This window comes from Camelus ferus, chromosome 2 (genome assembly GCF_009834535.1).
Source record: "Camelus ferus isolate YT-003-E chromosome 2, BCGSAC_Cfer_1.0, whole genome shotgun sequence".
NCBI lineage: Eukaryota > Metazoa > Chordata > Mammalia > Artiodactyla > Camelidae > Camelus > Camelus ferus.
In genome coordinates, this window is record NC_045697.1 from 7,242,969 (window position 1) to 7,267,453 (window position 24,485).

A 24,485-nucleotide genomic window follows, 5' to 3' on the forward strand; every position below is an offset into this window, starting at 1 on the left:
CTTCTGCCCTCACGGTTCTTATGTATCCTGGGAGGGTGAAGCAGACAAGGGACATGGAGAATAAGTAAAATCTATAGTAAAATATGTGATTAAATCAAATATATAAACATTCATTCGTGTATAGCTTATATATAACTTATTAAATATACATAAAAATAAATTTTATATATAATTTCCTAAGTAGAAATAAAACTATACATATGTATGTATACATATGATATATACGTGGGTGTGTGTGTGCATATATGTTACAAAATATAGAGATAGTGGTAACTGCTAAGCCAAAATAAATTAGGTAAGGATGATCTGAAATACCAGGAGAACAATTTTAAGGAGGGTGTCCATAGAGGTCTTGCAGAGAAAGTGAAATCTGAGCAAAGAGGTGAAGGAAGAGAGGGTTCTAGCCATGCAGAGAGCTGAGGAAGGAACATTCCACAGTTTCCACAGAATGTGAGGAGGCTGGGGGCTAGAGTGAAGGGTATCATACAATAAGAAAGGAGACCAGGGAGGGGACAGAAGTTTGGGTCATCTGTGGCCTCAAAGGCCACTTCAAGGTTGTTGGCTTGTAGTTTGAGAGAAATGAGGAAGCCGCCACATGAGGCATGAGATGAGACGCACTTCTTAGAACCTGAGACTCATTCAGGTTGCTGTTTTGAGGACACACTGAGAGGGACTTGGGGGACAGAAGCAGAAAGACCAGTGTGGAGGCTTTTCCCAAGTTTCAATTAACAGACAAGACTGACTTGGACCAGGAGGTGGGACAGGAGGAGGATGATGGGATCAGATCTAGATGTACTTTAAAGGTAAACCAATAGGATTTGCAGATGCACAAAATGTGGGAAGTGAGCATAAGGCAGAGTCAAGGGTGATGCCAAAGCTTTCGCCTGAGCAGTGGGAGGGTGGAGCTGCTCTCAGGGAGATGGGGAAGGCTACAGGAGGACTATGCTTGGGGAATATCAAGAGCTCAAGTTCAAGACAGCCAGTGGATCCAAAGTGTGGGGTGGAGGTCCAGTTGGGAGACACACACTTAGAGGTCAGCAGTGATAGAAGTCATCACGTCCTCCAGACTGTACCTAAAGCCATAAGGCTGAATGGGGTCACTTTCTGTTCCTTTGTCCTGGGTGGTTGAGTCACAGGTGCAGTGGCAGAAAGGGAATGAGTCAGCTCGAAGCGCAGGGATTCGTGGACGGAGAATGACCTTAGAGGCCGCCCACCTCCTGGGGAAAATTTTCTGGACTTCCCAGCAGACCCCACAGAGCATTAAAATAAACACACACAAACCAGAACCAAATAGTAAAACAAAAACACTTTATGGGAATTTTACCAAGTAAAAAATTTAGATAAATTATTGACTAGATTGCTTGATAACCACAGGCGGAAGGTGCGCCTTACTGCCCTGAAACTGGCATGTGTAATGGTAAGTGTGAATGTTCTGGTGATTCATCCACTTTCCCCAGTCATAGGTCATCTGGGAACTCTGGGGCCGTTCTAATGCCAGTCTTAGTTCACAGGTACTTCCAATAAATTGAAACAGAATTCTTTCTCCATTGAAAGCTGAATGATAACTTAACAGGTTAACATAGAAGTCAATAATTCAATGCATGCATAGGCCAGGCAGAAAACGCTTAAATGGGCACGCCCTTGGACAGGAAGGGTAGAGGTCGTGGCAGTTTACAGGTAACAGTAGTGAATACCTAGCTGAGTGTTTACATGCGGAGATAGACCCTCAATTTTCTGCAAATATTCAAGGGTCTAGAAACCTGGATTTTACGTGGGAAGGCTTTCAATACCGGCATTTCTTTGATCACACATTGTGCACACGAAGTAAAGCAGGCCTCCTGTCTAGTTGATGCTGATTGGACACATTTTCTACCACTAGTTGTCCGTTTCTGCACAACCATTTATTGAGAAACTCTCTGTGGATACAAGTGAGTCAGACCTGCAGGATTCCCACCTAGCAGGGGAGGTAGCCAGATGGACAAGTGGTAGGGACACCTTGGGTCTGTAAAAGATGGGCTTGAGGCAATATGGGAAGAGCAATTATCTCTACAGGGACGAGCCACCGAAGACATCACGGAAGAAGTGGGATTTGAGTTAAACCAAACTTGAGGGATGAAGGGATGTTAAGGGGTTAGAAGTTTGCCAAACTATTGCGTTTGGTTAGTTAATTCTTAATGCCTAACTGTACTAATCTATTGTCAATGAGAGCAGACCACTTATCTGTTATTTTTCATTAAGATCTATGATCCATTTCAGCCACTCACTACAGCTTTTTTTTAACAGTTCTATTGAAGTGTAATGAACATAGCATACAATTCACTTATTTAAAGTTTATTATTCAAAGTATTTTAGTATATTCACAGCACTGGGCAACCATTACCACAATCTAATTTTGGAAGGCTTTTGTCCCTTCTAAAACAGATCCTATACCCATTAAGAGTCATTTACCATTTTCTCCTCCTCAGCACTAGACAACCATTACTGTACTTTCCATCTTTTTAGTTCGGGCATTTCATAGAAATGGGATAATCCAATATACGGTATTTGGTGACTGCTTTCAGTTAGCACAGTTTTTCCAAGGTTCATCTATGCTGTAGCATGTATTAGCCCATTGTTTCTTTTCATTGCCACATACCATTTTACTAAACGAATATAACACCTTTTACTTACCCATGCATCAGCTGATGGACATTCAGGTTGTTTCTAATTTTGGGCTATCATGAATAATACTGCTGCTATGAACACCTGTGTACAAGCATTTGTGCAGCTATCTGTTTTCTTCTCTTGGGTCTATATCTAGGAGGGGATTGCTGGGTCACATATAACTATGTTTACCATTTTGAAGAACTACCAAATGTATTTTACAGTGGCTGCACCATTTTACATTCCCAACAGCAACGTATGAGGGTTCCAGTTCCTCCACATCCTTACCAACACTTGTTAACATGTCTTTTTGACTGTAGTTAGCTTATTGGTGTGAAATGGTATCTATTGCTTTGATTTGCATCTTTAATAACTGTTGACCTAGAGCAAAAAGACTGTCAGTTATTTCCCAAGCAAAAATGTGTTTACTCAGGATCAGCAAAGAATTGCAATGTGGGACCTGCAACCACAGGGAGTCATATGCAAGTCTGTGCCACAGGGAGAGGAAAACTCATTTAAAGAAGGAAAAAGGAAGTTGAGAGGATTATTGTAAACAAAAAGTGCACTGGAGGAATCGCAATCTTGAAGTATTGTGGCTTTTCGTTGGCTGAGTTGTGAAAGTCTTTTATTGGCTGAGCTCTTCCCAGGCAAGAAAAGAAAGTCTTTCTTCTTCCTGTTGGACCCCGCTATCATTGCAGCACATGAGAGCTCCCCCCTCTGGCCTCTCAACCCTATTTTAACTGAAGTTTCTGTTTATTCATTTTTCGTAACATAATGTAAATAATATTTTCATGTAGTTATTGGATATTTGTATATATTCTTTGGAAAAATAACTACTCATTTCCATTCCCATTTTTAAATTACTTTATTTTTCTCTTACCTAATGAGTTTTAGGAGTCTTTTATATATTCTATTTAAGAGTCCCTTATCAGATATGATTTGTAAATATTATCTCCCATCCTGTGGGTTGACTTTTCACTTCTTGGTGGTATGGTTTGCATTACAAAAGCCTTTAATTTTGATGATAATAAATTTAATTTTTTAATTTATTGCACTTGCGTAGTACCTAAAAAAAAATAACATAGCTTAACTAAGTCATAGAGTTACGTTTTTATTTTATTCTAATAATTTTATGGTTGTTGCTTTTTTTCATTTAGGCTTATAATAAATTTTACGTTAATTTTAATGTGTGTTGTGAGGTAGGAATCTAACTTTATTCCCTTGCATGTGTCTAAGAACCATCTGTTGAAAAACCTATTCTCTCTCCATTAAATTTTTCCATACCTTTGTTGAAAATCAACTGAATATAAATGTAAGGACTTATTTCTGGACTCTCAATTTGGCTCCATCGACATATATGTTTATCCTATGCCTGCAGTACACGTTGTAGATTACTTTAGCTTTGTATTAAGTTTCTAAATAAGGAGTTATTAATCCTCCAACTTTGTTTTTTTAAGTTTGCTCTTCCTAGTCTTACTATCTTGCAATTTCACATGAACTTCAGGGTAGACTTGTCAATTTCTGCAGAAAACAAAACAAAACAAAACAAAAACAAAGCAGCTGGGATTTTGATAGGAATTGCATTCAATATGTAGACCAATATGGGAGCATTGCCATTTTAACAATATTGCCTTCCATTCCATGACAATGGATTGTCCTTCCATTGATTTAAATATTCTTTAACTTCGTTCAACGATTTTTCATTATTGTCGGTACCCAAGTCTTGCATCTAATGTTAAATGTGCACCTAAGTGTTTTATTCTATTTGATGCTAGCTGCTTTCTTAATTTTGTTTTTGGAAAACCTGTCATTAACGTGTAGAAATACAATTAATGTACGTATACTAATCTTGTACCACGCAGCTTTTGTGATCTCATTTATTAGTTCTTGTTGTTTTTAGCAATTTTGTAGGGTTTTCCATACACAAGATTATGTCACCTGTAAATAGAGGTAGTCTTAATTCTTCCTTTCCAATTTGGGTGCATGCTTTTTATATTCTTGTCTAATTACTCAGGCTATAATGTCTTGTATGATATTGAACAAAAGTGATGAAAGTAGACTTATTTCTTTTTGTCCTTGTTTCTGATCTCAAGGGGAAAACATTCAGTCTCTCACCATTAAATATGATGTCAGCTGTGGGTTTTTCTTAGATGCCATTTAGCGAGTTGAGTATGTTCCCATTCTATTTCTATTTGTCAAGTATTTTTATTAAGAAAAGGTATCTAATTGCTCACCATCCATAACTAACAAACAATAACATTTTTGTTGTAGTCACTTGATTTTTTCCAGTTTTATTGAGTTATAATTGACATACATCTCTGTATAAATTTAAGGTGTACAACATAATTTGACTTACATACACCATGAAATGACTATCACTAATAAGTTTAGTGAACATCCAGCATCTGAAGTAGATACAAAATTAAAGAAATAGAAAAAAGGTAGATGTTATTCCCTTATGATGAGAACTCCTAGGATTTACTCTCTCAAGAACCTTCATATGTAACAAGCAGCAGTGTTAATTATATTTATCATGTTGCACATTACATCCCTAGCACTTGTAATTGGAATTTTGTTCCTTCTGATTGCCTTCATCCAATTCCCTTTTCCTCTATTCTCACTTCTAGTAGCTACAAATCTGATCTCTTTTCTATGAGGTTTTTTTTGTTTGTTTCTGAAGTATAATTGACCTACAACACTGTGTTAGTTTCTGTGATACAACATAGTGATTCAGTGTTTCTATTTATTTCAAAATGATCACCACAATCAGTCTAATTATCACCTGTCACCATACAAAAATATTACATAATTATTAACTATATTCCTCACATTGTGCATTTCATACTTGGGACTCAATAGTCATTTTGTATTAAAAAATTTTAGTGTAAGTCATCCTGATAATTATTTTAACAAATATCACTTATGTCCCTTAATTTTCATATCATGAATTTGTTGCATGTTCCCCCACCCATGTCTGTATATTTTTACATTTTCTGTATATGTGCAGTAATCCATAGTATTGTTTACCTGTGTTTTAATGTTTATAATATGGCATATCATTGCCTACAACAATTTATATTTTTACCCATCATTGTATATTTTTAATATCTTCTAGGCTGATGCAAAGAGTGATTATTTTATTTAAGTGCTGCATAGTTTTCTCACATGAATAGTCTTTATTTTATTTATTCATATCAATATTGATGGACATTCAGATTTTATTCTTGACTCATTACTTTATAAGCAATTACTGCTGTGAGATTGGTGCACATGTCATTTTATACGTATGAGCTTGAGTTTCTAGAGTACATACATGGAAGTGGAAAAGTGAAATTTTGAAGCTTGTGTATTTTCAAATTTACTAAATATTACCAGATTATTCTCAAAAGTATACCAATTTGCCCTTTGAATGACAATGGCCTTTTCATGCACCTTTACCTGCAGGAATTGCAGGACTGACATCTGTGCCTTTGAGGTGATCACAGGCTAGAGCAGCTCTGCCCATTGGAAATTTCTGGGATGAGGGAGCTGTTCTTAATCTACACTGTCAAGACAGTAGGCAGTAGTCACACATGCCACTGAGCAGTGGAAATGTGGTGAGCGTAACTGAGGAGCAGCATCCTGAGTTGAACTTGAAATTTAATTTTAAATGTATACAGCCACATGAAACTGGGGGAACCAGATTGGACAGCAGAACTCTAGATGGCGAGAAGAGATCTTCCAACACCAGTAGCGTCTGACAAGTGTCGACTGGGAGAGGCACATTGAATACTACAAATGCTCAGAGGAAGGAGAGACCACTGTAGGGGAGTCAGGGGGTAACCTGGGAAGGCAAGGTTTGAATTAGGAGTAAGATTTGTGTTGGGGGAGAAGTCTGGGCAAACCAGTCTGTTATTAGCCACTAAAAGTGACAATTATGGCAAGTCTATACAAAATGGGTAACAATTTTTGATATAATGTCAAGTGAAAAAATAAAAATAAAAATTAGTTGTGATACGATACTTGTAAGATGTTTAATGTAGACAAGAATTAAAAATATATATGTATACATATGTATGAGTGTGTTAAAATGGAAACTTTAAAAATCATTGCTTAATTTTTCAAACTGCCTTACTTTATAATATCTTCTTCCTTTTTAAAAATTGGTAGATTCTGTGAATTTATAAGAACAGATAATTTAATGAACACTTAAGAACCAGATTTATCTGTAGTTATAAGGTAATCTTCTTCAGGTGAGAAAGTCCAAATATAATCTTGACTTCAATAGCAGAATTTCTGAATGCAGAAACAAATAGAGAAAGATTGCTAAAAATTCCTGACTCTGTGTATCCTTCAGCAAAACCTTATTATGGCACATTATGGATTGATTATTCTAAACTACCTGCTGTGATCTTAGTCAATATAAAGTGCGAATTATTTAGGAAGCAGGTTCTGTTCTTTCTTATAGGAACACAAGGCAGCCACTAGTTCTCTCCCAAGTAAAAAAAAAAAAAAAAAAAAAAACTGAACTCTCCCCACTCCAAAAAAAAACCCCAAAAATCTGATAGAAAACATGCACGTTAAGATTTTTAATTTAATCGTTCCCTTCTCTTTGGTCTTTGCATAGTCAAAGGGAAGGGGAGATTTGGTACATCGTACCAAGTGGTTTGAGGAAAAATACTTAATTCCTTGACGATTTTGGGCACCCAGCTATTGTTTTGGTTAGTCAAAAAAAAAAAAAAAAAAAAAAAAAGAAGGAGAATGGATTTTTTTCAATGAAAAATCTCAAACTTGCAGAAAAATTGTCAACGTAGAAGAAAGAACTGACGCGGCGTCTGCCCTGAGTTCTGTTGGTATATATTTCCCCTAAACAAGAATATTCTTCTATATAAACGATAACAATGTCATTGAAATCAGGAAAGCAATCTTGATACATTATTACAATCTAATCTTCAAATTCCATTGCAGTTTTCCAAACGTTCCAATAATGTCCTTTGTAAGTGAAAGGGTATGATTCAGAATCACATGTTGCCCCTGGAACAAGTCATTCTTTCCTCAAAGTTCAAGCTCTTGACCCTTTTGAAGATTGCAGGCCAGTTATTTTTACACTTGCCTCGATTTGGATTATCTAATATGGCCTCATGTTTAGTTTCACATTATACATTTTTAGCAGGAGTATCTCAGAATTGATGCTGTGTTCTCCTCGCTGCGTCTGTGAGGCTTGTGTTCCGCACGATGGCTCCAGAGAGTTCTTGCCCCGCCATGCTGTTCTTACAGTGTGCTGTAGACTCCCCTCCTACTGAGAGGGGGATCTGTGGTTCTCTTCCCTTGACACAGGGGCTCCTGTGACCAGGAAGGGACTGATGCAATGTATCCGCCAAAGTCAGCTCATAAAAGCAAGGTAGCTTCCTGCTGGTGCGTTTGGGATGCTCACCCTTGGAACTCAGTCTCCATGCCCTGGGGCATCAGAGAGGCCATACGAAGTGGCCATGAGTAGGTATTCGGTCTGAAAGCCACAGGTGAGACTGCCAGCTGACAGCAAGCATTAACTCCCAAGGCCTCATTAATGTCCTTTACAGGTGAGTAAGTCTTCAGCTGATTCCAGCCTTCAGGCACTGGATCATCTCCAGCCTTCGTTTTTCCTCTGCTGGGGCTTCAGACCTCATGAAACTGAGACAAGTCATTTCTCCAGAGCTCAGCTCTGGGCCGTCATGGCTCTCCCAAGTGGGTCTGGATGCCAGTGCCATTCTGTCCCACCTCATGGCTTCTGGATTGAATTGTTTGGGAAGGAAAGAGGAGGGAAGAAGAAGAGCAATAAGATTAGGGAGCTGATAAATCATAGTCGTATTCTGGCATTGTCATCTATAAGCAGTCATCTTTGGCTCCCTGCTAAACCAGACTCTCAGTGTCCTTCCCTGCGAAGTGTGGGTGACGGTGAAGGTACCTCTCTCTTGATACTGCTGTGAATACTGCAAGCTAATATCTGTCCCGCTCCTCCTACCTTCCCACCCACCTGACACAGGTTAGCCTGTTCCTAGACAGCAGGAAGTTTGTACTTATTTTTAATACCTACTGTGTGCTTAGTTCATAGTGAGCATTCCATAAATATCATATAATGAATGAGTCAGTAGTACTAAAAATCTTTATAAACTGTAAAACACTGTAGGAGTGACAGCTAGGACTAAGGAACAAAGATTTCTAACCCTCTGAAATAGTTATTTATTAATATATATTATATATATATATATATATAAACTATTTTTGAAACTTAACTTCTCGTACAATCCCTGGCACATGCTAGGTGCTCAATAAATGTGAATAATAAGATAAATGGGTGTAGGGATGGATGAACAGATGAATAAGTCAATGATCAGTAGATGTTTATAAAAGGAGATATTCTGGTCTGATTTAATTTTTGCACCTTGTACAGATGGGAACCCCTGAGGGTCTCATGTGAATTACATGAGGGAGGTGCTTGGCCAGCCACACAGTACAGAGCTGATGAGAGATTTGCCAGTTCCTCAGCTGAGTGGGTTGTTTGGATGTCATAAACGGAGAGTTTAGATTCAGAAGTTTTATCTAGTATAAGAAAGAAAATGTGATTATTATACTGGTAATTTGTGCAACTGTTTTGCATTGTATTACATGATAAAGTCTAAATTTCCAAGGATGGTATTCCAGGGGCTTTCCCATCTGGCTGCAACCTATATCTCCAGCTTCATCGGGCATTTCCTATCATCTCCCTTCCCCTCTATTTTATATATGATTATGAGTTGAATATTTATCTTTTCTTGGCAGTTGTCTTCTGTTGCAAAGTGGAAATAACTTCCCTGAACGTCTCATTGCTGAGACTCAAATGATACAGAGCATAACCATCAGTAAACGTAATTTCATCTATGAAATATTTAGTGATTATCTAACTCATGCCATAAACTGCCAAAGGCACCAGGGATGAACATCTCGTAACCCTCATTCTCACAGTGAAGTGAGAAACAAAAGCATTAGAAAGGTCATGCCCAATGAAACACTGTACGTGCTATAACCTGCATTGTCGGTGTTGTTGGCACACAGCTGGGTGTTACTACTTTTTATGCAACAAATGTTTATTGAGCCCCTACTATGAGCTAATCTAGTTGTTGACATAAACATAGTTGAAAAGGTATGATGTCTGTTTTTTTCATAGAACTTACTTATTTTAGTGCAGTTCGTAAGCAATAAATAATCAAATAGATACATGATGTAATTACACTTGGCGATGAACACCATGAAGAAAAATAAAGGAGAGTAAAGGGATGGGACTAATGGGAGGTGGGGACCGGTTTGCTTCTCTTAGGAAAGAAGGGCTTTTTTGAGGAGAAATCTTTGACAATCAGAGATTTGCAAACAATGGCTCAGAGACTTGTAAATAATAAGGAGGAGATGGAGAGAAGAGGGAGTGATCAGGTCCTGAGGCAGGAATGTGTTCGTGAATTATAGGAACAGAAATATGTTCAGTCATCATCATGACTGAGTGGGGCGTGCGGCACGAAATGGAGCTGGAGATACCAGCAGGGTCCTGACCATATAAGATCTCATTCGTACTAACAGAGCTTAAATTTTGTTTATGATGTTACTGAGTATTTTTTCACTAGAGTTCTTAGTAGGGGGGGGTGTGACATAATTAATTTATATATTAAAATGAAAATATGGAAGAATATTTGATTTGCAATGTTGTATTAGTTTCAGATGTGTAGTAAAGTGATTCAGATATATCAGACACACACACACACAGATATATTCTTTTTCAGATTCTTTTCCATCATAGATTATTACAATATATTGAATATAGTTCTCTGTGCTATACAGTAGGTCCTTGTGATTTATCTAATAGTGATGTGTATCTGTTAATCCCAAACTCCTAATTTACCCCTCCCTTCCTCCTTTCCTTTTTGGTAAGCATGAGTTTATCTTCTGTGTCTGTGAGTCTATTTCTGTTTTGTAAATAAGTTCATTTGTATTTTTTTTTAGAATCCACATATCAATGATGTCATATGTTATTTATCTTTCTCTGTCTCACTTATTTCACTTAGTATGATGATCTCTAGGTACATCCATGTTGCTGCAAATGGCATTATTTAATTATACTTTTATGGTTGAATAATATTGCAATGTATGGAATGTTCTTTCTCCGTTCATCTGTCAATGGACATTTAGCTTCTTTTATAGAACACTGTAAATCAACTATGCTTCAATAAAAATAATAAAAACAAGAATAAAAGCAAATATAAACAGGAGGGGGGCAAGAATGAAGAATGTTGCATTGTCCAAAGAGAGCTTGAACTGAGGCAGTCATGGTGGAGATGAGAAACAGTCAAACTCACAATGCATCTTGAAAGTAACTGGAGAGACCTGTTATTTGACTGGATGTGAGAGTTAAGAACAGGTTTTTGACCTGGCCCATCAGTTAATAGGTAGGTAGTTGGATATACGAGTCTGGAACTTGGGAAGCGGTCAAGGCTGAAGATATTAATATGAGAGTTGTGGGTACATATATGATATATAAAACTGTGGGCTTGCTTACTTGGGAAAAATGTATGGTTAGAGGAGGGATGAGGGACAAAGGGCCAAGTCCAGAATACACCAGTATTTACAGGTGACGGAGGATGGGCAGACAGCAAAGGAGTCTGCAGAGAACAGACTGGCTTCTCAGAACACGAGAGACAATCAAGAGACTGTGCTTTCCTGAGCATCACGTAAGAACGCGTTTCAAGAAGGATGAACAGATGTGTCACTTTGTCCTGAGATTCTAAAATGGGGATTGATTTTGAATCGTTAGCTCTGCTAGCCTGGGTCACTCTGACAACTACCATATCATTGCAGTGGTGAGAACAAAATCCTCACTGCAGTGGGTTCAAAACAGAGTTAGAAGGTGAGGAAGAAATGAAAGTGAGGCTGGACAAGTGACTCCCTGCCTCAGGCCATTGGATCCCTCATCAGCTGTACTAAAATCAGCGAAAATGGTGATCAGAGGAATGATGGAGAGAGAGATGGTGACTGAGTGTCAAGTCTTCAGTGAGTGAAGAAGGATGACTGGATTGTGGCTGATGACTTCCACAAAGGGACGTAGGGTGGATATAATCCGAGGACATGTATTTTAGTGGGGCTTTCATGGAATTATTGACAGACAGGAGAAATGGTATCTTGCAGCAGCATGAGAAGCAAAAAGAGAATCTATGCCAACTTTGTGTCCTGCAGTACAAGGGGCTGTAGGAGAAAAAGAGCCACTGCTTTTGTGAGCTTCACGGAGCCTCAGGACGATGGACCAAAGGGCCCATGAATCAGGGGCAGCCAGGGAGGGCTTCATGGGGGAGGTGATACTTGGAGTGAACAGTGACGTGTGAATAGGGGCTTGTCAGGCAGGTGGCAAGGGAGGAACACTTCATGCAAAGAAAAGCATATGAATAACCTCAGGGCGCAGAGACAGCAGACAGTGTTTGGGACCATCAGCAATTTACTATGTGTAGAGAATTAACTAAGATAAAAACACACACGAGGAATGGAATGTAGGATAGGCAGCTGCTCAGGTAGCCAAGAGGCCTTTATACACACTTTGGGGAACTTTGCGACTATAAAGTGGTTTTATTTTTTTGTATGACTCATACAAAAATACTAGATACTAAATAATTTTTTTAATAAGTCAGTAAATACATCCAGCTAATATGAATCAAGGGCACACTATACGTTAGGTCCTAGGTTACATGCACACACTGACACATTTGCTTCTAACACCAAGTCCAGGGTAGGTGGTACCAGTGCCCTGATTTTACAGGTGAAGAAACAGACATAGAGACAGCACTTGTCTTGCTTCAGGTTAAATCGTGGGCTCGGACTTTAAACTTGGTAATTCCAACTCGAGAGCCAGATTTTGACCACATTACTGTCTGAATGAATCCCTATGGATGGATTATAAAATCAAACTAGGAATGGAGAGATCTGGGTCCTAATCTTAGATCTTTTACTCACAAGTGTGAGGGTAATACTTGTCCTCTTGAGAGTTCTGTAAGTGAATGCATTTACACTAGACTGGCATTTCCAGTACTTGTTCTGTGGAACAGGAATATTAAACCCTTGAGATGCTACCAGGTCTTCATTGAAAACTACTTCAAAGTCAAATAAGTTAGAAACAGAGCATTCTCTGTCCCATTCTTGGATAGGCACAGTGTGCCTTAGGACGCTAAAGGCTCTGACAAGGTCTGCAGCAAAGAAGCCAGTTAACGTTTAAACCAGCGCTAGCCAAACATATATGTCTGGTCATTTACCATTAGGAGAATCAATTGCCAAATCAACAGAAACAAACTAAAGACTGACACTGTGATCTGTGTGAGGCACTCGTAGGAGTGCAGCAAGGTGAGAAATTAAAAAGAAACACCCTTGAATTCAGAGGGGAGAGAAACTAACAAAAGCTTAGAAGTTGCTGTTTCATATCAGACACCTTACAAATGCAGCCTTACTTTATCCGCCTGTCAAACTGGTTGATAAATGTTCTTATCTTTATTTAAAAACAGGCCCAGAGAGGTCATGGGGTGTGTCTGAAGTCATCTATCTCCCAGAGTGGTAGAGAGGACATCGTAACATGTGACTGCTGGCTGCAAAAGCCATGCTTTGACCACTATAACATGGTGTTTCTCCACATGTGGTCATGGGGACAATATTCATAATTACAGTAATAACTCTCTGTTATATAAACCAGAGATCAGCAATCTTTCTCTACAAAGAGCCAGATGGCAAATATTTCAGACACAAGCTCTCTGTAGCAGCTACTCACATCTGCCCTGGCGGTACTTAGACAGCCCAGGTAAAATGTAAATGACTGGGCGGGGCTGGGTCCCGGAACCTTTCCTTTATGCAAACAGGTGGCCAGTTGGATTTGCCCTGCCGGCTGTAGTTAGCTGACCTGTGTCATGCAATGTTTGCAGTTTATAGTGCTCTCCTGCTTTTGGTCTACGTAAGCTTCCCAGGGTTGTGCAAACAAGGCTCTGCGATTCTGTTTTACAGATTAAGTGACCAGAGTTCAGGGAGGGAACGACTTGTCCATGTTGACAAAGTTGCTGGAGTAGCTTACACCGTCAGTGGACACTTGGAGAACAAATTTACACATATACACCACTCATTACTCAGTGGATTCCCTGAGGTCAATGGCCCCATCTTTTCATGTTTGTGTGACAAAGGACCTGGATGTAACGGGTATTTAATAGTTGAGAGGACAGAAGGTTAATAAAAGCACTTTTATTAATGGGAGAATATTCCAGTCCCTTCACTCAAAGAATATATTACTTTGATGTGGACGTTTAACATACATAGTAACGTTTCTTCGAGGGGTGTAAGTTATATGTGGGAGAACTGGAGGGTGGTGTTATGGCAGTAAGTTAAGAATACACAGAGCCTCATATTGATGGAGAAGACAAAGAATAAAAATTCTAAGCACCAGAGATAAGAACCCAAAATCCTAACAATATAGGGCCATTCAGGACAAATACAAATTAACCATCTACTTTAGACAGACCTGCCCTTTTTAATGTTCATAACCACTACCTTCCTCCAAGATTTACATTATGCTTCACTTATGCTGTTTAAGAGGCGATCAATACATTTAGAAAGAATTCCACTGAATATGTTTGTTATGATCGATGCCCATGATGAAAATAAACTCACTCACACATTTACGTGCTTGAGCTCTGGTGGGAGGTACTCTTGGACTTTGAGCTGAAGCTTCTGGAGTCTGCCCTGCACTGTCCGATGTGGAAGCCACAAGCCACGCGTGGCTGCTGGGGACTTGAAATGTAGCCAGTTCAGATGCAATGTCCCAGAAGGATAAAGACATAATGGATTTTGAAAACTTAGTACAAAGAAAGTAAAATATCTTTTTTATAATTTTTGTATGGGTTAAATGTTGAAATGATGATACTTTAAGTCTATTAGATTTTTTAAATCTGTTTTTTTTATTTTATCTTTTTTTCTTTTTTCTTTTTCTTTTTCATTTTTTTTAATGTGTCTGCTAGTAAATTTAAAACCACAGGTGTGGTTTGCATTATATTTCTATTGGATGATGCTGGTCTAGACAAATTGCTGCTTGAAGGCATTTACAGTCTTAATCGGGTAAGGATATTTAATATATGAAAAAGTTAGTGAATGTGGCCATGCATCACCATACACCAAACTACATATAGTATTTCTTGAGACAAGGCAGTGCTTTTTTTGATCTTGTTTTCTTTTTAACTAAAAGACATTTTCAACCTATTGAAGGTCAGGATACCAGAGCACTGGACAGTGTATTTTTTGTTTTGCTTTGATTTTTTTTTGCCAAATCTTTCAAGTTTCTTCTTCCTTTCCAAGCAAAAAGCCAATATTATTCCCTTTTCTTTCCAATATACTCTTAGGATAGTAATAAAAACAATTGTAATGATATAAAATACTTTAAAAATGCCTAATAATTACTTAGCACTGGAGAAAATGCTTGACCTTCCATGTCTTATTATAAATGAAAATTGTTAGCTCCTCTATTAGAAGTCTTAACTCCTTGGGAGATAAGATATAGAAGGTCTAAGATATAGAAGGTCTGTGTTTTAAGATATAGAAGGTCTCGCAAATAATTACGGTGATTAGGTAATATTTGTTGGATAGAGACATCAATGAATACTGCACATAAACAGTGCTTCTCAGACCTGGAGGTATGTACAATGGAATGAGGTGGAGAGGGAGGTTTGCTCAGCAACCTGCCTGGGGAATGCAAGTTCAAGGTCAAAGCATACCGCACCTTCCCATAAAGCATACATTTTACTTAATGGTAGATAATTTAACCCCATTTTCATATCAAAGTATACATGGAAGTATTGTGGGGGAGACTTAAAATCTCATGAATTTTTATGACAGAACAGGTAAAGGACTTCAAAGGAATGCCATCCTCACTGCAGACTTTCCAAGGCTAAATTCTCAGCCTCTGACACCTTCACTCCTCGCCCACCAGCGGGTTCCCATCTATGCTTCAGTGGGCGAGTTCTCCCAGAGCTGCTCAAAGGAAGACACCAGCATCCCGATTAATGTAGAACCCACCGGCGGCCCACACTACACGGGGCACCGGGGCTCCTGCCGTGTTACCCGGCACTCCAAGGGGCTCATCAAAGCAGCAGTAACCGAAGGGCTTTCTTTGGGGTGTGGTGGGACAGAGAATTTTCTACCTTTCTGCTGTTAAGATCATGGTGATGTTGCAACATCAAACCCTGAACCTCCAGGACTGACAGTTACTCTTCCCAAAATTCTCACATTCTCCTCCGGGGCCTTGCCATCTCCTTTGGTAGCAACAAGCTGCCTTCCAGAGTTAATGTTCTCTTTTTAGTCCACGTGTCATCTTGTGTGCACGTGTCTTGCTTAAAAAAGCTAGACTCAGTGGGTTGGTTTAGCAAGAGGAAGATGTACATTGATTTCCTTCACACGGTGGTAGCCATGTGAGACTTCAGCCCAAATGCAGTGCCTGCCTTCCTTTCCCTCCCTCCCTCATTCTTCTTCTCTTCTCTCATGCAAGGAGGGGCTGCCTCTCTGACTGGTGAGCTTGTAGAAGGAGCTGGGCATCCTGGCACAGCCCACTCTCCACATGCATTCTGGTCTGCTCCCGGTGAGGCCCTGCAGGTGAGACCTGGAGTGCGGTCCAGGGTGAGCACCTGTCTACTTCAGGAGAAGCGTTAGCAAGCTCACCTGGCCACAGAGCTCAGTCCATGTCCTCCAACCCTGGCCTAACAGGCAACAAAAGCTGACTACGTGGATCTTCGCCTGTCTGATTCTTTTGTCTTTCTTAAGCTTGTTTCCAAACTCAGGAGGGAAAGAGGAGTGTTGTTGGCAGACTCCTCAATCTCCAGGGGACCTTGATTCTGGCATCAGGGGCATCAAAGAGGAGTGAACAGAGTACACTTAAGTCAGAAAATTGAGTTTATAGCAAACACCTGCTTTCCTTCTGCTTGGAATCTTAGGCTGCCATCTTGCTGGCTTCATTTGTGGCAGGGACATGCTTCAGACTGCCAGCTGGAACACACATACGGTTCCATGGGGTCCCGACCTCTAGGTCAGACTTACGAGAGCCTGGACTGTCAGAGCCAGTTTTCCGTCTGGGCCTTGCCGGTGCCCCCATGATTCACACCAGGGATGAACCCCCCTGCTGGAGAAATCATAGCCACGTGTCAGGAGAGGGTGGGAGGGACTCAGAAGGTGATTGCTGCAAGACAGTGGGGCCTTGGACAAAGGCAGGGATAGAGACAGGGACAAGTGACGTAAAGGTCTTTCTGTCTCTTTAAAGATCACCTTTAAGCTAACTGGGAATCTTGCTCTTCTGCTTATCTTTCTTCTCCCACCAAAACAATTCTCTGAATAGACAGTATTTCCGAAGGGTTTAAAGTAAAATTTTCTGAAGTGAATTCCAGGGGAAGAGGGGAGCAGAGACCAGAGACATGCGTTTGAAACGGGATGGTTTGAACGGGACCCCACTATGTACGTGTTACAAAACTTAAGCATCATAAGCATTAGTTATGCCATCTTACAGATTCCAAAATCCTCAGAGGTTGGAAACAATGTCAAAGATTCTTTGTCCACCAAAGAGAGTTAAGTGCACACGTGAACAGGAACACAGACCCATTGGCTAGCAGCTGCCATCTGTTACCAGATGAGGACCACTTTCCCCTACATTGTGAATGTAGCCTTCAGAAGGTTATTGCAGACCATCAGCATCAGCTCAGTGTGCAGCAACCTCACCTGGGGTCTCCCCACGGGTATGGTCAAAGCCAATGAAAGAATCAGATTCCCTGGGTCCAAACCAAGGCCCCTTTGACTTTCCGTATCTGCTAGAAAGTAAAATGTGGAGATCATACTTCGCATTAAGTAACATTAAATTTCAACTGAGCTTCTGTATTTTTTAACATGACTCTGAAATTTCTTATGCAATTCTTGATTATATATCTTTGTATGATTTAATGCTTAGCTAAAAGATTTCATCAAAGTATAATTGCAGAAAAAGTTTAACCAATGAATGAGGAAAATGTAAATAATAATCAAGGTAGAAAAGATTGATCTTTCTGCTGGGACAGTTTGTGCATTTAGAGGAATCTTTTATAAAGGGCAATAATAATTTCTATTTGGTTGTAAATGACAATAGAAAAAAAACATTAGCCTTTCATCTAAGGATTCAGACAGAAGACCTGAGATGCATAGGGCTCCAAATTACGGCATTACACTGTCAAAAGAATGTGTGTCTTGATCTTTCTACACAGAATTCCCTCCATGACCCCATTCTCTTCTTGTCTGTCATTCCATTTCTCCCATTTTCCCTCCTTTTAAAAATCATCACGTAGTAAAATGGACTTACTTTGGTGTACAGTTTTACGGACTTTAACACATGTATAGATTTGCTTAATCACCACCAAATCAGAATTCAAAACAGTCCTATCACCTAGAAAACGCCTATGTTACCCATCTGTAGTTATACCCTCCCCGAGCCCTAATACCCAGCAACCACTGATGTAGTCCCTTCTCTGCTTTCCTAAATTTAAAAATAAAATGAACTGAGTCTACAAAGTCTGTTAAAAAATCCTAAAAAGATAGGGGATATTCCAGAAATGCACATCAACCAAAGTCTAAAAGAATTAGATTAATTTTGCAAATCTTCTACTAGATTTTCGCAACTAGACATCCCCTTTCCCAATTTCTCCTAAGGATGCTCCACGATTAGTACTATTCGAGATGTGCTGATAGAGGTCAGCTAACTGCACACGACGGATGCCTTAGGGTGTCAGGGCTTACTTCTTTTGCAGAACCAATTGCAAAAATCTGCAAGATTTATTATTAAATAGTTAGAAACTTACATTAAAATAATTGCCATGCAGGCTGAATATGCAGGTGAAGATTTATGTACAAGGAGATTCATGAAAGAATGAAAAAGTGGAAAGAACTTACATGTCCAACAAAAGGGCAGGCCATTAATAAAATATGATATTTATAATGGTAAAAATTCTTTGCAGTTATTAAAATAAAATCTTAAAATATTACACAAGATAAAATGTGCTCATGATATATTGTGATATACTTTATTTTTTGGAGACCAGGTATTTATTGAGACAGAAGTATCTAAATACACTGTGAAGTGAAGGACGTGTATAGTTTAGTGAGTAAAAACAGGCATTGTTGGTGCATGTAAAATGTATGTCTAGTGGTGATCTTTGCAGAGACTTACGATGAATATTATTTTGTTCTTTATATCTTTTTTTTGTTTTGTTTTGTTTTCAAATGTTATGTAATGAACCATGGCAATCTTTATTTTTTCAACATGTCAACTTGTCCATTGTTAGCCCCACTTATTCAGTTGAACACTAATCTAGATGTTGCTATGAATGTATTTTGTAGATGTGATTAAAGTCCATAATCAGTCGACTTTAACTAAGAGAGGTTCCCCTAGTTAACCTGGGTGGGTCCACTGAATCAATTGAAAGGCCTTAAGAGCGGAGCTGAGGGTTCCCAGAGGAAAAAAATCTCATTGTAGAATATCTCCAGCTCCCGCCTGAAAGTTCCAGACTGCCCTTGTCACCTGTCCTGTAGATTCTGGACTTGCTTAGCCAGTCTCCACAACTACACACGCCAATACCTGCAATAAATCATCTCCTACTATGTATTTCTCCTACTGCTTCTGATTGTCTGGTTGAACCTTGACTGATATAATGGACTAGGAAGCACGTATGCAGGCACTCAGGTGTTACTCACTATTATTCTCTGGGGTGTTTCGAATTCTCCCTAGAAGCTGACCCTTAGAAGACAAGGAGTTTATTCAAAAGGTGATCCCAGACAGTACAAGTAGCAGAGAGGGGAAGTAAGACAAGGAAAGGAAATCAGCAAATAAATGTTAGATTGTCAAGCAAGTTAACCCTGTGGGCAATTAAAGAATGCAGTTGGGGAATTCTGGAACACAGGGCGAATTGCTTCAGGGTTATCTCAACCGAGCGGTGAGTGCAAACGAGTGCTTTCCCACCAACTCTTCAGCCATGATTGGGCAAGGAGGTTTCTGGGGGCATTCCCTCTGCTGCACTCAGGGCTTGCTCTGCTCCTCAGCACAGGACTCGCTAGCTTAGAAAAAAGATCCAGAAGGCAGTTGCAATGATGGTCTCTGTGGGTCTTCATTAAAGGCGGAGGCTGAGCAGAAGTTTCTGGGGAACATTAGTGGCATTTGCTGCATTTTCCTCATTTTTACAGATGAGGAAACTGAGGTCGAGCAGTTAATTAACTTACATAAGGTAAAACAGATGGTAAGACTCAAAATAGATGTGTCTTCAAAACCCTCTTAATTGTTTAGAACATATAAGAAATAAATTCCTTGCCCATAGCGATATCCATGTCAACAGAGAGTTAGGTCACATCAGCCTTTACTGTTCCTTTTGTTGGGTCACACTAAATTCTAGGAGTGCAGGCAATGCCTGTTTCCCTTTGAATTAACTCAGCTTCTTATACATCTCAGCCTCCAGCTTCTCTCTTTCCCTTTTGGTAAACACCTCAGGGTGTGCCTTGAGCATCTTAGCAGAGGCGGGAGAAGTCTGCAGTTGGAAGAGCGGGCGTCTGGGTGATGCTTCATAATGAGGACCTGAAAAGAGTATTGCACGTATTTTATTTCTCCCATGTCTTTTTTCACTTAGCAGGACGTTTATTTTGCCATTATTTTCTCTAACACTGTGCTCATCCACATCATTCTGGTAACGTCTAAGCAAACCTTTCACCACCGTGTGAGACATTTGCAGCACCTTTCTGAGTAATGTGCAAGATACCGTATGGAAGGAGAATGTGGAGGAGAAAAGAAATGACATTAGAGACCTACTGTGTGCTGTACACTAGCTAATGCACCTTCAATATTTAATCTTATTTAATAAGGTGAGTATTATCATTTCCATTATAGAGGTGAGGAAACTGGAGCTCAGGGAGACTGGACATCTTCATCAGGATATGCCGCTAACAAGAGGCTGAGCTGAGATTCAAACCCATGATGTTCATCTTCACTGCAAGTGTTCCATCAAGCTACACACAGTGCCTGACCCAAAGGGATCTGCTGACGGATGACAAACCAAGTTATACAAGAGATACAGAATGGTAGGGAAGATGCCAGAAGGGTGACCTGGGTCATTACCAAAGGAATAATTCAAATAAGTGTGTCATGAGTTTTCTATTAAGGGATCTAAGGAACATCTTTGCAGAGAAAGTGGAACTTAATCAGTGAGTAAAATGTAAAAATGGTAAAGTGAGCAAGGTGCAGAGAGGCCAGGAGCAGATGTGCAGTTGAGTCATGGTGTGTTTTTGGTTGGGTCCAGATGTTGCATGTGTGCACACCCTTCCTGGCTCGAGCAGTTGCAATCCCAGCTCACACAGTGGCTCTTCTCTGAAGCCTTCCTGTGTCTCCTGATGGAGGGGTTCTTGCTTCATCTGTGTTCCAGGAACATTCTCTCACAACTTGTAGCACAACAGTTTAGAGTGAGGGCTCTGAAACCGAGATCTACTGCCTGGATTAAAATCTGGGATGGACCTCTTCCTAGTTGTGACCTTGGGTGATTTATTCAGCAAACCCATGACCTGTTTTTCTCACATGAAAAGTGGATAATAATGGTACTTGCTTCATAGGGATGCTATAAAATTAGAAGTTTTATATCTACTGAGACCTGAGCTTGGTATGATCTTCGAGACCTGTGGTTCCCAGCTGGTGGTGATTTTGTCCATCAACAGTTATTTGAGACTATCCAGAGATATTTTGGTTGTCACAGTTGGGGAGGGGGTTGCTATTGGCAACTAGTGGGTAGCGGCCAGAGATACTGCTAAAGTAAACATCCTGCAATGCACAGGACAGCCTCCTCCCCACTCACTCAACAAAGAATCATTTGGTCTAAAATGTTAATGATGTTAAGTTTGAGAGATACTGTCCTAGACCGTGGGCTTTCTGTAAACCGAGAGTGTGCCAACTGCGTAGGTATCTCTGTATTCATCATACCTCCTAGCAGGATTTCAGTGATGTTCGTTAATTTTCAGGAACTTGCCTGTCAACTGTAGAGTGGCTGATTAAAGCGACAAGTCACAATGGAAGTCATAATCAATCCTTTAATCACTTACTGCAACGGGTCCAAATCAGTAGCTGCTGGCTTCCCCTATTTGGTTTCCACCCGCCACGAAACACCAGCCCAGGTCAGATGGGTCACATAGATGGGGTGGGGGGTGTTGTTTCACTGCAGAGGGAGCCCCAAACAAAAGGCTCCTACAGTCTATGGACCAGGGGGTCCGGAGGGAGATAAGAGGGGGAGGGCTGAGAGTGGAAGGGAATCTGAGAACTGAGTCAGAGTGCGGAATAGTGTTTTCAAGGTCTCCCCTTCCTTCTCGAACGATGCCTTGACAGAAGTGCTTGAAAGGAACCTTGGCCCAAGGCCTCGGATACAGAGACCTATGGGTGAAGGTGCCTGGACCAGGAATGCAAATATGCAAAAAGCAGGCCTGGCCAGAGGGCCCTCAGTCCTGGCTGCAGATTTCACATTGCCCTGGTTGTGCTCAGACTCTGGCGTGGGGAGGGCAGCTTTCCTCTGTAAGGCCGGACAGGTAAAGCTTTTATAATTGCACTCATTTTTTATAATTATAGTACCTTTGTTTTTCCCAGATTTACTGAGTTATAGTTAACAAAAGTTGTACAATGGGATGTTTTGATACACATATAGATCGTGAAATGACACCACAATCAGGTGAGTTAACATATCCATCACCTCATATAGTCACTTTTTTTGGAGAGGTAAGTTAAGATTTACTTTCGCAGCAAATTCTAAGTACCTAATACACTGTGACTAGGCATAGTCACTGTGCTGTACATTAGATCTGCAGACCTGTTCAACCTGCACATCTCAAACTTTGTACCTTTGGCTAATGTTTCCCCATTTCCCCCACTTCCCAGGCCCTGGTAACCTTCATCTACTCTCTGCTTCTAGGAGTTCAACATTTTTAGATTCCACATGTAAGTGAGATCACGCAGTACTTAGTTTTCAGTGTTTGGCTTATTTCACTTGGCGTGATGTCCGTCAAGTTCATCCACGTTGCTGCGAATGACAGCATTCTTCCCAGCTGCCCAGTCCACAGGGCCCTTAAAATCACAGGTTTTTGCCTGGGAGCTGGATTCCTCATGAATGAAATAATCAGTAGAATTATATATCTTATAGGAAAATAATTCTAACCAAAATGTATATGAGTAGGTATATACTTGAAATAAGATCCCACTTAGCCATCACAAATGGTAATAACCAGTTCTTGGGGCTTTGTTAACTATTTTGCATAATAGGAAGATAAAGCAATCAACATACATTTCTATCGTGACTCTAAAATTTTTGATTAAACACATTATGTATTTTTTCCTGACCTAAGGTAGCATGGGAGGCCATTTGAGATTGATTAGAGCAAATGGACCACACGTGCCCATTTTTAGGGGGCAGAGTTTGTTTGTAACTAAACTCAAGTCTAGTAAAAATGCTGTATTAATGTGAAAACACTGAATTGAAAAATTCTGAAACTGTAATGTAATCACCCTTTGATGAGAGCTAGCCTAGAGTAGGATTTAAGAATGGGGCTCTGGAGCTAGACTGGCTGGGGATGACCCTAAAATGCTGGCTCTGACATCCATAAGCTGTATGACTTTGGGAAAATCACTTGGCTTCTCTGTGTCTAATTTTTCTCACCCATAAAATGGGGATAATAATGATGATGATAACAACAGCAGTAACAATATGGCTGCTTGTGGGGTTTCAGTGTGTTAATTTCTGTAAAGTTCTTAGGAGAATGACTCACATGAAATAAGCCCTATAGAAATGTCTGCTGTTTCAAGATTGCTGTGGTGTCCAGGAAGTCTCTGGCCAGAAGTCACTATCAGGCTGTCCTGAAGGTAAGGAAGTTAGTCCAGCAAAGCAGAGAGTGATGGGCATGCCAGGTGGAAAGAATGCAGCGTGTGCTTAGAGCTTGAGGTGAGAACGTACCCCCTGCAGGTTGACTGTAGATTTCAAGGATACTGACACGGGAGGAGCCCGAGAAGAAAGCAGGTGGTGAGTCTTCCATGTCAGAGGAGAGCTTAGATTTCTGCCCTAAATAAACAGACCGTTAATGACAGGCTGTAACAGGTGACTGCGAGGCTCATCATTTTCCTGACTTTTTCTCACCTGCTCCTCATGCTCCAGGCTCCACCATGACAGCGGTGCACTCATGTTTGACACGGGCACTGGATCCTCTGATATCATTTGCAGTTTCTCGCCTCTGACAAGACTCAAATTTGCAGCCCTGGTTACTGCTGCCACTAGCTACAAAAATGTGGCTTTTTCTGTTAGGCTGCTGCCCTGGGAGTGGAACATGCCGCCTTGGGGCAGGGGAAAATTAAGGCTTCCAGAGTTTCTCTCCACTAACATAATATGGTTCTTCTCTTCTTATACGCAATGCAAAATAAAATTTTATTATTTCGAATTTCTGAAATAAATTACTCTTTTAAAACAAATGTCCTAGGTGCACAATTCTAGAGAAATGTGTTTTTATTTATTTGCTTATTTACTTGTTTATTTTTATTAGGATTTAATTGAAATATAATATTGTAGATTTCAGGTACATCTGTCGATTATATATATGTTTATCAATTATATTTATATATATACATATATAATTACCACCATGGTGTTAGCTAACACCTCTATCAACTCATATAATTATCATTTCTTTTTTGTGGTCAGATCAATCAAGATCTAGGCTCTTAGATACTTTGAGGTTTATAGTGCAGTATTGTTACCTATAATCACTATGCTGTGCATTAG

The 24,485-nt window shown here is 40.0% G+C and overlaps 1 long non-coding RNA gene across 1 annotated transcript; it reads left to right on the forward strand.

Moving 5' to 3' along the window:
- Positions 1 to 781: 781 nt before the first annotated feature.
- LOC116667102 lies at positions 782 to 20,236 on the forward strand. The gene is made up of 3 exons (XR_004323863.1): positions 782 to 858; positions 9,903 to 9,906; positions 20,226 to 20,236. It is a non-coding gene; the product is annotated as an uncharacterized LOC116667102 (long non-coding RNA).
- The last annotated feature ends 4,249 nt before the right edge of the window (positions 20,237 to 24,485 follow it).